Raw genomic sequence first — 14,002 nt, forward strand, 5'->3', positions numbered from 1 at the left:
TTCTCGCTTCTGACTGGCCCTGGCTTACTCGCAGCCAAGTTCTCATTAGTCAAAACAGACGCCCGTCACTCCGTGTCCCGCCTCAGAGACGAACCCGCCTTCCAAAGCTTGCAATTGGCCAACTCGGATGAGAGATTCCTAAATGGGCCTGGTCGTCGGTCTTCTCTCCAATCATTACTGGCTAATCCCTACTGCCAGTCATGCAAAGAGGGTTGTTCCTCGGAGGGGGAGGAAATCCTGGAAGTAGCCCCTTGACTCCGCCCATCACCCCCTGCAGCGGACTAGACGCGCCCACGAGGAGGGGCGGGCTGAAAGAGAGTCGGCGGCACATGCGCACAGGAAGGTCTTGGCCGCCGCCGGTCCGGAAGCTGCAGGGAAGTTCTAAGCGTAAAGAGTGGCAGAGGTTTATCGTTGCTCAGTGCGTTCCAAACCAGCATTAAGCGCTTTGCAGGCCTTGGCTTATTTAAACTTAACAACAACCCTGCGGTGTAGGGGCTACTATGAGCCCCAATTTGCTATTAAGGAAACAATCTCAGAGAGGTATAGCCACTGCCCGGGGATCACACAGCTTGGGAACGTATTCCTATTTTGAGCCAATGAGTCATCAACAGGGCTGATAGAATTTACAGAGTTTGGTGGGGGAGTATGGGAGGGGAGAGTTCCTTAAAAGAAATACAAAATTACTAACAAAATTGGGTATGAGGGGCGCCTGGGTGGCTCAGTCGGTTAAGCGTCTGCCTTCAGCTCAGGTCATGATCCCAGTATCTTGGGGTCGAGCCCCGCATCAGGCTCCCTGATCAGCGGGGAGTCTGCTTCTCCCTCTGCCTTTATCCCTACTTGTGCTCGCTCTCTAATAAATAAATAAAATATTTAAAAAAAAATTGGGGTATGAACGTGAAAATTTAGAATATGAAATAATAACAAATTACATATTTAGAAGGGCTGACAAATACCACAAACATTGCAAAATCCCAAAAGATAACGTAATGTTTTTATTAATTTACTGCCTGACACACCTCTGTGGTAGTCGCCTACTTTTTTGGCTGCAAATACTTATTTCATAATATCCTAATCTGCAGAGAGAAGAGAAAAGTAAATTATCTTCCCTCTAGTACGCTTGATGGAACTTTCTTTTAGTCCTTATAGTTTAGAAAAAGTTTCACCTTCACGAGTCAGTATGGGTGATGTTATCGAAACATTTTGGAAATTTGTGAAAACTTTCACAAAGTTTAATTCATGTTAGCTATGTTTTGGAAAATGCTTTCATGGACTAGCTTCTGGTTCAGTCTTTTTAAGATTTTATTTATTTGAGAGAGAGAGAATGACTGGGGATGGAGGGTGCAGGCAGAGGGAGAAGCAGACTCCCCTGCTGGGCAGGGAGACCAATGCGGGGCTTGATCCTAGGACCCTGGGATCATGACCTGAGCCAAAGACAGACACTTAACCCACTGAGCCACCAAGGCGCCCCTCGCTCAGTCCTTTTAATTACTGACTCACCTCCATTGCACAAGTGCTTGTGGAGTGAGTCACTAGAGCATAGGGTCATGCCACAATAGACTATGGGGCCTTGTACCTCGTGAGTTAGCACCTCCAACAATAGGAGCATTCCTGGAAGCCATTCCTAAACCAAGACTGCTAGTTAGGTAATTCAAGTATATCTGAAAGCGGCTATGAACCACATCAGCATATCCCATGAAACCCAACCTAAATGTATCCTCAACTCACCTTCCTCTCCGCTAGATCCCACAAATGCCTGAGGATACTCCAGCACCACCCACGGTAAAAGAAGTACAACAGGGGGGAGTAGAATTGCAGAAAGACAGTAGTCTTCACCAATGGCATTTTAAATATCCTCCTTTTGCAAATGTTATGAAGACCTCAGACCTTAGGAACGCATTAAAGGACCTTTGCAAATCAAGGTCCTGAAGCTGGCATGGGCTTGGCTATAAACCCATCCTGAACACCAGTCATCATGCACTTGAGTGTCCATTGTGAGGCTAATGCCAAAAATCTTGCCCTGAAGCTTCAGGGCCAGTCCTGCCATTGCCACCAACTGGTTGTGGGGCCCCCTTCCCTCTCCAGATAAGAGTTTTCCCACTTGTAAATTGAGTATTGCTAAAAAGACTAACATTTAGGGTTGTTAAGGAGGCCCAGATATAAAGTTCACAAAACAGTCCAGTTAAGAACTTGGGCTTTGCAGTCCGAGAGGCCAGGATTAGAATCCAAGACACATTGGGGAGAAAAAAAAAAAGGAATCCCAAAGCATCCTCTTACTAGCTGTGGAAGCTCCCATAAGTCATGCCTCTTCCCCGAGCTTTGCTTTCTTCATCCATAAATGGAGTTCAAGTCATTCCTTCATTCATCAAGCGTTTACTGAGCATCTGCTATACTCCAGGCACTTTTCTGGGTGCTAGGGGTAGGTACATCAGTGAACAAAGAGAAAAAGTCAGTGCCTCATGAAAGGGAAATAATTAAATTATAAACAAACAAATGTATATATGTCAGATTGTGATAAGTGCTACGGAGAAAATAAAACAGAGTAAAGGGGACAGGGTGGTCAGAGGTATCTCAGACAAGGTGACTTAGAAGAGAGACCAGAAGAAAGTGAAAGAACCACCCTTGCGGGTACAGGGCTAGAACATTCCAGGAAAAACAAACAATGAGTGCAAAAGCCCGGAGGTGGGAGCCTGCCTGATGCATTTAAAGAACAGTGAGGGGGCGCCTGGGTGGCTCAGTCATTGGGCATCTGCTTTCCGCTCAGGTCATGATCCTAGGATCCTGGGATCGAGCCCCTGCATCACATCATCCGGCTCGCTGCTCAGCGGGAAGCCTGCTTCTCCCTCTCCCACTCCCCCTGCTTGTGTTCCCTCTCTCACTCTCTTTCTCTGTCAAATAAATAAAATCTTAAAAAAAAAAAAAAACAGTGAGGAGGGGCACCTGGCTGGCTTAGTTGGTAGAACACGTGGCTCTTGATCTTGGGGTGGTGAGTTCGAGCCCAGTGTTGGGGGTAGAGTTTACTTACAAAAACAAAAACAAAAACCAGGGAGGAAATCAATACTGAGTGAGTGGGAGTGTGGAATAAGACACCTGGGAGGGAGCCAGAGGCCAAGTCATGCAGGATGTTGTAAGCCATTGTGAGGTCTCTGGGTTTTGCTCTGAGATGGGACCCATTGAAGGTTGAGGGCAGCAGGGACACTTTTATTCATGTCATAAGTGGTGATGCTGGTGGCTGTGTTAAGAATAGGCTGTTAAGGGGCACCAAGTGGCACAGTCAGCTGAGCTTCCAGCTCTTGGTTTTGGCTCAGGTCATGATCTCATGGGTTGTGAGATCGAGCCCCGCATTGGGCTACGTTCTCAGTATGGAGTCTGCCTGAATTTCTCTCTCCCTCTGCCCCTCCCCCCCGTCTCTCTCGCACTCTCTCAAATAAATCAATAAATATTTTTTAAAAGAATCAGCTATTAAAATAATTCAAATGAAATAAAATAGTGCCACCTGTGGGAAACATTTTGGCAGTTCCTCAAAAAGTTAAACATCGGGTTACCGTATGACCCAGCAATTCCACTCCTAGGCATTGACCTAAGAGTATTGAACACTGGTGTTCAGACAAATATTTGTACATGAATATTCACAGCAGTACCATTCATAATAGCCAAAAGGTGGCAACAACTCAAATGTCTTCTATCCATAGATGAGTGGATAGACAAGGTATGATGTATCCATGCCATGGAATATTATTCAGCCATAAAAAGGAACGGAGTATTGGTCCATGCTACAACGTGGGGGAAGCTTGAAAACATGCTGAGTGAAAGAAGCCAGACACAAAGGTCACACATTGCATGAGTCTATTCATATGAAATGTCCAGAGAAGGCAAATCCATAGAGACGGAAAGGAGATTAGTGGTGCCAGGGACTGGGGGTGGGGGTCACTGTTTAATGGGTGTGAGGTCTCCTTTGGGGATGATGAAAGTGTTTTGGAACTAAATGGAGATAATGCTTTCACAACACTGTGAATGTACTAGATGCCTCTGGCTTGTGCCCTTTAAAATGGTTAATATTTTAAGCAAAAGATTAAAAAAATCATTCAAATGAGAGATGATGGCGGCTTTTATGAGGGTGGTTAGCAGCGGAGGTGGTGAGACGTAGTTAGAATCTGCATGTTCTGGAGGTAGAGCTGACAGAATTCGCTGATGGATTGGGTGTCGGGAGGGAGATAAAGAAACGAGTCAAAATGATTGCGAGGCTTTTTGATCTGAGGAGCTGCGAAGATGAAGTTTCCATTTATTGAGATTAGATGAATAGCAGGTGGGGGGCAGGGAGAAGCAGGGATCAGGAGTTTGGTTTTGGACATGATGAAGTACCTAACAGACTTCCAAGTGGAAGTGTTGAGAGGCTAAGTGAATATGAGTCTGAATTCTGGGGTAAGGTCCAGCCTAGAGAGATATATGAATTTGGGAGGCCAAGAGAAGAAGACCAAACGCTGAGCCCCAATGTTTAAAGACAGGGCGCCTGGGTGGCTCAGTCAGTTAGGCATCTGACTCTTGATTTCGGCTCAGGTCATGATCTCCAGGTGGTGAGATCGAGCCCCATATGGGGCTCTGTGCTGGGTGTGAACCCTGCTTGGCATTCTCTGTCTCCTTCTTCCTCTCCCTCTTCCTCCCCACCCTCAGCTCACAAAGAAACCACAGACAAGGAGCAACCACTGAGATAGGAGGGAAATAATGAGTGTGGAGGGTCTTGGGAGCCAAGGGAAGAAAATAAACCTAGGAAGAGGGTGTGACTATCATCGGGAAGGCTCAAGTGACATGAGGGCTGGTCACTGGACTGTTGGATTGAGCCACTTGGAGGTCAGCAGTAGCCTCAAGAGTTGATTTGGCCAAGTGGTGAAGCCAAACCCTGGTTGGGTGATTCAAGAAGGATTGAGGAATGGAACAGGAGACATTAGTACAGATCTCTCTCTCTCTTTTTTTTTTTTAGGGTTTTGCTGTAAAACCATAAAGAGCAGCAAAACACTGGAGCTTTAGCTAGATGAGGTTAATAAAGCATATTTGTATTAAAACATGTTTTATGCCAATGAGAACGATCCAGAAGAGAGAGGACGATGGATGGTGCAGGAGAGAGAAGGGAGAATTGCTTGATTTATGTCCCTGAGTAGACAAGAGAGGATGGGATCTAGTGCCCACTCAGAGTGTTTCCTTATCTAACAGGAGGGAAGGCAGAGAACAGGGTCTCAGATGCAGGTAGGAGGTAGATGCCCTGGGAACCTTCTGATGGCTTCTCTTCTCTCCCTGAGAATGGATCAGGGTCAAGGGTGAGAATGACGAGAGGCACGGAGCTAGAGGTTCAAGGGGGAGGAGAAGGTGTGTAGTTATTCCAGGAGCGTGGGAGAGTGAATGGACATGAGGAAGGTTTCCAGGAGGTCCCCAGGTGAGTGATCACGTAGCATGTGTTTGTGTCCAGCCACATTCAGCTGGTGCAGGCACAGAGTAGGCAAAAAGCTGGGTGAGAATTGCCCACCAGTCTCATTTACATAAAAGCTGGGAACAGGACCCGGTGCCCAGGGAGTGCTAGAAAGGAGGACAACTGTAATGGCTGGGAATGCTTTGATTTGGGAAATAGAGGGGCTATGAAAAGGATAGGGACCGGGGTCTTATCCAATCCTATCGATTTACAGATAGGGAAAAAGAGGCCCAGGTGGGTCCAGGTTTCCCACACCTTAACACGATTTAAAAAAAAAATTTTTTTTTAAGATTTTATTTATTTATTTGACAGAGAGAGACACAGCAAGAGAGGGAACACAAGCAGGGGGAGTGGGAGAGGGAGAAGCAGGCTTCCCGCGGAGCAGGTAGACCGGTGCGGGGCTCGATCCCAGGACCCTGGGATCATGACCTGAGCCGAAGGCAGACACTTAACAACTGAGCCGCCCAGGCGCCCCGATTTTTTAAAAATTTTTTAAATATTTTATTTATTTATTTGACAGAGAGAGAGAGAGAGAAAGAGAGCACAAGCAGGGGGAGCAGCAGAGGGAGAGGGAGAAGCAGGCTCCCCGCTGAGCAGGGAGCTCCATGTGGGACTTGATCCCAGAACCCTGAGATCATGACCTGAGCCAGACAGATACTTAACCAACTGAGCCACGCAGGAGCCCCTAACATGATTTTTTTTAAATGTGAGGTGCTATAATTATTATGCTTATAAAATTTCCCAATAGATAAACCCATGATCAGATTTACTGAGGCCATCAGCAAACGTACCCCAAGCCCCCCTGGATTGTCCTGTCTGGTTATTACAGCTGATTAATATAGAGCAGTCATTAAGCCATAGGTGTTTTCCTGTATGTCTCAGTGAGAGGCAGTGAGTTGGTTAAGGAGCCTGTCTGCCCGGGTTTGAATTCCAGCTCTGCTTCACGGAGAAGTGTCTCAGTTTTCTCATCTGTAAAATGGGGATGATAACAGCAGATGTGCCTCATAGTGTTTTTTGTGAGGAATGAATAGGTTAATACATGTAAAGCTCCTAGCATAGCACCTGCCATGGAGGGAAATACAAAATAACCATGGCCATTATCCTATCATTGAATCCCTTTAACAATCTCTTTAACAACAAGTGAGAGGTACTATTATGATCCCTTTTCTACTGTGACAGGAACTAAAGTATTAAAGGGTTAGTATTCAAAGCCTTACACACGCACACACACACACACAGAGCTTGTAGCAATTCTGGGTAGAAATGAAAAATAAAGCAGCCCAGAGAAGCTAAACTGATCTACATCAGTACATAAAGCAACATTTTCACATCCACTAGATCGGCCAAAATTAGGTGGTCTTGGAACACAGAGTTCTGGGGAAGTATATGAAAGAATGGGTCATCTGGCATGGATGGCGGGAGTATAAATAGGTGCATCCTTGCTGGAGAGCAATCTGTAATACTCGGAGAAATTAAAGATGAGGATGCCTGACAACCCAATTTCTCCACTCTCCAACAGGCCTATACGTGGAGTACGTATGAGGATGTGAATTGAGTGCAGTTAGAGGCAAAGAATTGGAGGGAATTTGATGTCCATCATTAGGGCTTGAGAAGCAGAATGTGGACTATGTGGTGGGATACCCCACAACCATAGAGAAGAGAAAGATGCAGACGTCAATGCAGTGCTTAGTAAATGCCTGGTGCTAAATGCTTTAAGACGCCAGCTGGCAATGATCCTATGAGAAAAGTGCCATTTTTATATATTTATATATTTATTTTTTTTAAGAGGGAGAGAATCTTAAGCAAGCTCCACGCCCAGCCCGTGAGCCTGACGCAGGGCTCGATCCCATGACCCTGAGATCATGACCTGAACCAAAATCAAGAGTCGGACGTCTAACCAACTGAACTACCCAGATGCCCCCAAAAGTGCCATTATTTGACAACCTCCCATTCTACACAGAGAGGTTAAGAAACTTGCCCAAGGACATTCAGCTAGTGTGGGTTACTTAAACCCAGGCAGCCTCTCAGAATCCTCTCAAGACTCACTCACCCTGAGCTAGAAATAAGCATAGCCATACAGAGAGCTCTCAAAAAGCACAATGAAAGAAAGATAATGAGGTTTGTGGCCCAGTGACACTGTTGCAAATTTAAAACACACACAAAGAATCTAACTGTAAGGATACACATGAATCTTAATAAAAGAACAGAAGAAGGATGGAGGCCAAAAATTAAGCATGCTAGAGTGGATGCCTATGGGAGGGGGGCAGATGAAAGGGAGAAATTTCTAAAATTAAATTCAACCAAAGATGATTGCATAGAATCGGCTCAAGTCCTTGTGCTTGTGGTTCCAGGGTAGGAAGCATCGAGACTCCCGGGAGGGGAGGATGGCGGGGTGGGGGGTGTGTGTGGAGGGGGCGCATGTACCTTGGAGAAACTTGGTCAGAGAAGAGGGGCTAGTGAGAAACAGAGGCAGGCTGGTAAAGTTAAGAGGGTCACTCTGCAGCCAGGCTGCCAGGGTTCAAATCCCAACTCAACCCCAAGGAACTCGACTTCCCTGTGCCTTTGTCTCCTGTACTTTTTTTTTTTTAATGCCAATGTGGGATTTGAACTCACGACCCCGAGATCAAGAGTCATGTGCTTTAGCAACTGAGCCTGCCAGGCATCCACCCTCCCTAATATTTGTAAGCCCACACCCTTGAGAGAGACAACACGGAAAGCCCCTTCTTCGCCCACGAACCTAAGGCAAGAAATCTATATTGCTCCTGGATGTTCTTACGGAAAGCCCATTTTTCTTTCTCTTGGATACAACCCAGTGTATGATCTGACTTGCCTTTTAAAAGGCTGGCTCTGGTTGCCGTGGAAAGGGGGCAAGGAGTAAAAGCGGGGAGCCCAGGAAGAGGCTCCTGTGAGAGGGTCCAATGGGGAGCCACTGGGGGCCTGCACCTCAGTGGTGTTGACAAATGGGGTGGGCGAGACAGGGTCAGATTGAGAATCGAAGGGTGCGGCAGGAAAGGTTTGCTGATGGATTGGATGTAGGTGTGAGGGAAAGAGGGGGTGTCAAGGGCAAATGCAAGGTTTTTGGCCCGAGCGACAGGGAGAGTTTGGAATTTATCCCGGAGGCAGTCGGAAGTCATAGGAAGATGTTGAGGCTTGGCGGGGGAGGGGACTCGGTCAGATGCCATAATCACCAAGGAGGCAGCCAGGACTGGGAACACAGGCCTGGGAGACAGGCCACGAGGATGGATTCTAGCCCTGGCTCAGCCCCCAACTCACTCTGGGCTCCTGGGCAGGATAAAACTGTTCTCTAGACCTCCATTTCTCCATCCTACAAAGAGCCTGGTAGGAATAAAAGACCCCTAAAGGCCCCCTCGGGGCAAGTATTTTTGGTCCAAGATTCTCTGACTCAAATACTCTCAGGATCAGATAAATACCCAATCATTATTCAAGGACCAACTGCTTCTTTTTAATCCTCCTTCCCGAAGCCCCCTTGGACGGGACACAGAATTTCTCTGGTCTGGGAAGGAGGGGCGTGATATCAGTGACAACAGCGGGCAGTATTTCTCGAGCACACATTCTGTGCCAAGGGCTGTCCATGCTCTATCACACTGAGACCAGACAGGAGCCTTGAGAGGTGGGTGCTTTATTATCAGCCCCCATTTGTAAATGGGGAAATTGAGGCTCTGAAGAGCTGAAATGATTTGCCCAAAGCCACGTAGGAGCACCAGGACTCCAGTGATGTCCCCGCACCTGCACGGCTACCTATCACCCTGGTCCAGCCAGCCACCAGCTCCTCTCACCTGGATGGTCACAATCACCTTCTCACTGGGTTCCTTCTACCCCCCACCCTCCCACACACCATGTTTTTCATACGCAACCAGAAGGATCTGTAATAAAGTCTATGTCAACTTACGTCTCTCCTCTGCTCAAACCTCTCCCACGGTTGTCATCTCACTCCAAATCAAAGCTAAGCCTTTACAGTGGCCCTCAAGGCCCCACACTGTCTACTCCCTGCCTAACTGGCCTCATTCCTCCCACTCTCCCCTCCCCCACTTGGCTCTAGCTTCCCTGGGCTCCTCTTTCTTCCTCCAACATACCAGGTGCACTCCTGCCTCAGGGCCTTTGCACCTGCTCTTTTCTCTGCCTGGGCCCCTCTTCCCCCAGAGACCCATATGGCCCACTCCCTCACCTCCTCCTTCAGGTCTCTGCTCAAATGCCACCTCCTCAGTGAGGCCTCCCCTGTCTATTATATTTAAACCCAAAGCCCTACTCTCACCCCCTTGTACCCCAACCCCTCTTCCCCCTTCCCTGATATGTTTTTCTCCACAGTCTTTATCATCTAACATACTATATATATATTTTTTTTTTTTTTTAACTTCTTCTGCATGTTGATTGTCTATTTCCCCCAAGAATGTGAGCTCATGAGGTCAGGAATTTGTGCCTATTTTCTTCACTGCTATATCTCCAGTGCCTAGAACAGTACCCAACACGTAACACATGCTCAATAAATACTTTTGTCAAATGGATGAGTGAGGGTCTGTCTTCAAGGCTGATGCTCGTAACCACCATACATTATGTTCAAAATACTGTGTTAACTCTTCATGTGTTGGCTTCTGATCACATCTCTCCCTCTCTCCTGCCCCTGCTAGGGTCCAGGCAAAGAGCTCCTCCTCCCTGGAGTCTGGCTCCATCCTAGCCCCCAGGCTGGCAACCCCTCCATTGCCCCTTTGATGTCCATGCCACTCCCTTGTGTAAAACTCTCCAACGACTCCAGGATTGCACTCCAAACCGCCATGCTGGGGTTTTTCATACTGTTGGTCACAACTGGTTAGGGGACTGTGAAATCAACCAACATTTTTCAATAGAAAAGAATAGATGGGAGTCTGTGCACATCGTGTAAACAGAGTATAGACGAAAGTGTAGGTGAAGTATGATTTCATGAAACTTTTGTTTCAGTGTTATATGCATTGAATGATGATATAATATCTCTTACCTTGGGTCAAAACGGTTTGCAAACTCCTGCACTCCACAGTCCTGACTCCTAAATCCCATGCACAGATGGGATGGAGTGTATTGATATCAGCTCAGATTTTTCTCTTCGCTGGCTGGGACCCAGGCCAAGTGGTTTCACCTGCTTTGGTTCTTGGACTCCTTGCCGCACCCTCAGCACTCTTATGATTCCCAGTTGACAGATGATGAGATAAGGCTCAGACTGGGGAAAGCCCATGCCTGAGGTCACAGGGCTGGGAAGAAGAGCCAACCTCCCTCCTCAGACTACCCACTTGCCAGCTTGCCCTGCCCCTCCTCATCTGCTCCCCGTCTACATGGAGCGCTCAGGTGTGCCAACCCATCCTCAGCGCCCCAGGTGCAAAGTGCCTCATAGATCCTCCAACACCTCGGCTGGTGGTACCATTTGAACTCCCATTTTGTGGGCTGGAAAACTGAGGCTAGCAAGCATTTCCAGGAATCCACCATTCCATCACCCTCCTCCAAACTTCTTTAAGTGGCAGGAGAGAGAAATGGCTAAGGCCATGTCTTTGACTGCCTGGGTTCAAATCTCATGTTTCAAAACTGGGTGATCTCAGGCAGCCTCTCTGGGCCTCAGTTTCCTTTCCTGCAAAATGGGAATAATAATAGTACTTACCCATAAGGCCATGCTTAAGACTTAAATAAGTTGGAATACATGCAAAGTTCTTAGCTCAGCAGCCACACCCCTCTGTTGGGAATCATCCCAACAGCCCTATGTAATTAGATTACTATGTGCCCCCCAACATTGTTGCAGAGACTCAGAGGCCCTTGCCTGAGTTCACACAGCTAGAAAATGGGAGAGTCAGAATTTGGATACACTTCTGGGCTGGGCTTTTAGCCACTGAGTCACAATAACCCTTGGGGTATCAGGATCAATAGCAACAGCAGGAACGTTCTCCAAATTAAGGAACATGAGACTCAGAGAGGGTAAGGACATGCCCAAGTCACACAGCATGTAAATGTCAGAGCCAAGACTCAAACCCTGGCTTGTGTGTGTCCAGGAGCAGGCTGACCTTTGCCTCATGAGTCCCTCCATAAAGCTCTGATGGAGCAGGAGGAAAAAGCACGTCGAGGGGTGCCTGGTCTGGAGGGTCTTGCATCCTTGGCTCCAGCCCCTCCCTACCCACCATAAGGTGACTGCTCCCCTGGGGGCCCTGGGGTGGAGGTACCGGGGTGGCACGGATGATGGCAGAGGGTGCAGCAGCCCCCTCCTCTGGCCTCTGATTGGGGCCCTGCAATCCCCCAGGATTTGGTGCTTGGAAAGCTGACGTTAGGTTGCTATGGCAATGGGTTTGGGGCGGTTGCCATAGCAGCAGAACTAGCCTGGGTTTAAAAATATCTAGGAGGAGGTTTGTGTTTGTGTGTGAGTGTGAGTGCGTGACCAACCGTGCTGTCGTGTGTGTCCAAATGGGAGGGCTTGGTGGGGGGGTGTGAGCTGGGGCTGCAGGCATGACTTGGGGGTGGGGGCTGACCAATACTCGGGATTCCGTGTGTGTTGAGCATGTCACTGAGTGGCCTGTGAGGTCTCGTGCATTTTGTGCATTAGACTACGAGAGCCATGTATCTAAATGTGTGTGATTATCCAGTTTGTGTGGAAGACAGGATTGGGTCTGTTTGTCAGTCTATATATCACATGTCACTAACATGTATGCCTTATGTAACATAGGTTGTTTATGTCTTATGGCTTTGATCATGTACTTGTAACTTCACAGGTTGTGTGTGGCCAAGTGTGGAGTTATTTTGGCTTTGAACATGTGCACCTGGGACATACTTGGATATCAGATGTGTGTCTATCTATTTTTGCATGAGAGCCTATGATATATACAGTCCACACGACTGAATGTGCATTATGCATTATGGGAGAGTATGTGTGTGTGTGTGTGTGTGTGTGTGTGTGTGTACCTATCCCCATGAATCTTCTTCATACATCAGAGTGTGCCTCTGTGAAACTGTTGAGTATACACCTCTGTGTCTGCAGGAGGGCTGGTGCGACTGTGCGTGTGCTGGGGATGTGGAAATTCATGCCATACTCCATGGATGTTGGGATATGTACCTGTGTGGTGTGAGTATATGTGAATCAAAGGGTCTAAGGTGTGGATCTCACCCTGACCCCGGTGCCTCCCTGCATCTCTCTTGCCTCTTCCTTGTCTCCATAGCAACTAGCTCCTCAGCTCCCTCCAGGAAGATGGAGGGGGAGGATCCAGACTGCAGTGGACCACAACCCCCTCGAATCCCCCTTGGCTCCGGGGACAATGGGGGGGATGGGACAGATGGGAGGCCACTTCATCCTCCCCAGGCCATCTGCTACCCTCCCCAACCTGGGGACCTGAGAGCATGGCAAGGGTGGGGCAGGAGTGGGATAGAGCAGAGGGAGGCCCCCCCCCAGCTGCCACAATTACCCCCACCCAGGCCCCCTCTGAGCCTAATCTTGCATCTGGCTGACCTAGGAAGAATCCTTGAAGACAAGAAATTCAGGGAGAAGAAAATTCATATATCAGAGAACAGTGAATATTAGCAATGATCCACTCCAAAGAAGGGCCCCCTACTTCAGGTTCTGAAATAAAGCTTGTCCTTCGTTCAAATCCCAGTTTCCCCTCTGTCTGTCTACCTGTGTGCCCTTGGGTGAACCACACTCCATTTTCCTGAGTGTCTGCTTTGTTGTCTGAAAATCAGGTTTTCTTAATGACATGAATAGTAATACCTTAGTCTACAAGGGCCGAGACTGTTTTGTTCCCTGTTGTACCCCAGTGTTTAGGACAGTGTCTGACACTTGTAGGTGGTTCGTAAGTGCTGTTGATTGACCTGAGCGCCAACAGGATGTTAAGCTCAGCTCTACATGCCTAACACAGGTATTCATTCAACTCAATCCCCAGGGCCCTGGCAGTAATCCTGCGTTGATTCTTCAAAAGACGGATGAAAGATTCGAGGGGAGAACTTCTCAGCTGTCAGAGGTGGGAGACTTGTGAAGTGAGAATTTTTATCGCGACTAAGTGACGTCAAGTCTCTGAGGCTCAGTTTCCTTCTCTGTAAAATGGGGATAATAAGAGTACCAGACAGAGTCGGTTGCTCTGGGAATTAAACGTGGTAAGGTTTGTGAAGCGCTTACTTAGAACCGGACTTGGCACACAGTAAGTGCTCAATAAACGTACGTTACAGGTGAGGGGTGGGGAAGGTGTGGATGAGCCCAGGGTCCTCCTTGCAGCCTGGGGTAGCCTGGTCCCTTTCCCAGCGCCGAAAGGGGCGTGGTCAACTCAGGGGGCGTGGCCCAGGCTTCAAGGACGGACCAATGGGGGCGCCAAAGGGCGCGGCCCTGACCGGCATGGGCGTGGCTTTGATCGGGTGGGAGGGGCCAGGCCGCTGTGGGAGCCTCCGGGAAGAAGATGCTCGGGCCAGCAGCCACCGCCAGCCCTGCCGCCGCTGCCGCCCGCACCCGCCGCCCCCGGGGTCCCCACTAGCGGCTGCCTCCGCCTCCCACCTCCGGTCCCGCTCCTCCGGCCCCCCGCCCCGAGCAGGGTCTGG

The sequence above is a fragment of the Phoca vitulina genome, unplaced genomic scaffold, assembly GCF_004348235.1.
Source record: "Phoca vitulina isolate PV1807 unplaced genomic scaffold, GSC_HSeal_1.0 scaffold52, whole genome shotgun sequence".
NCBI lineage: Eukaryota > Metazoa > Chordata > Mammalia > Carnivora > Phocidae > Phoca > Phoca vitulina.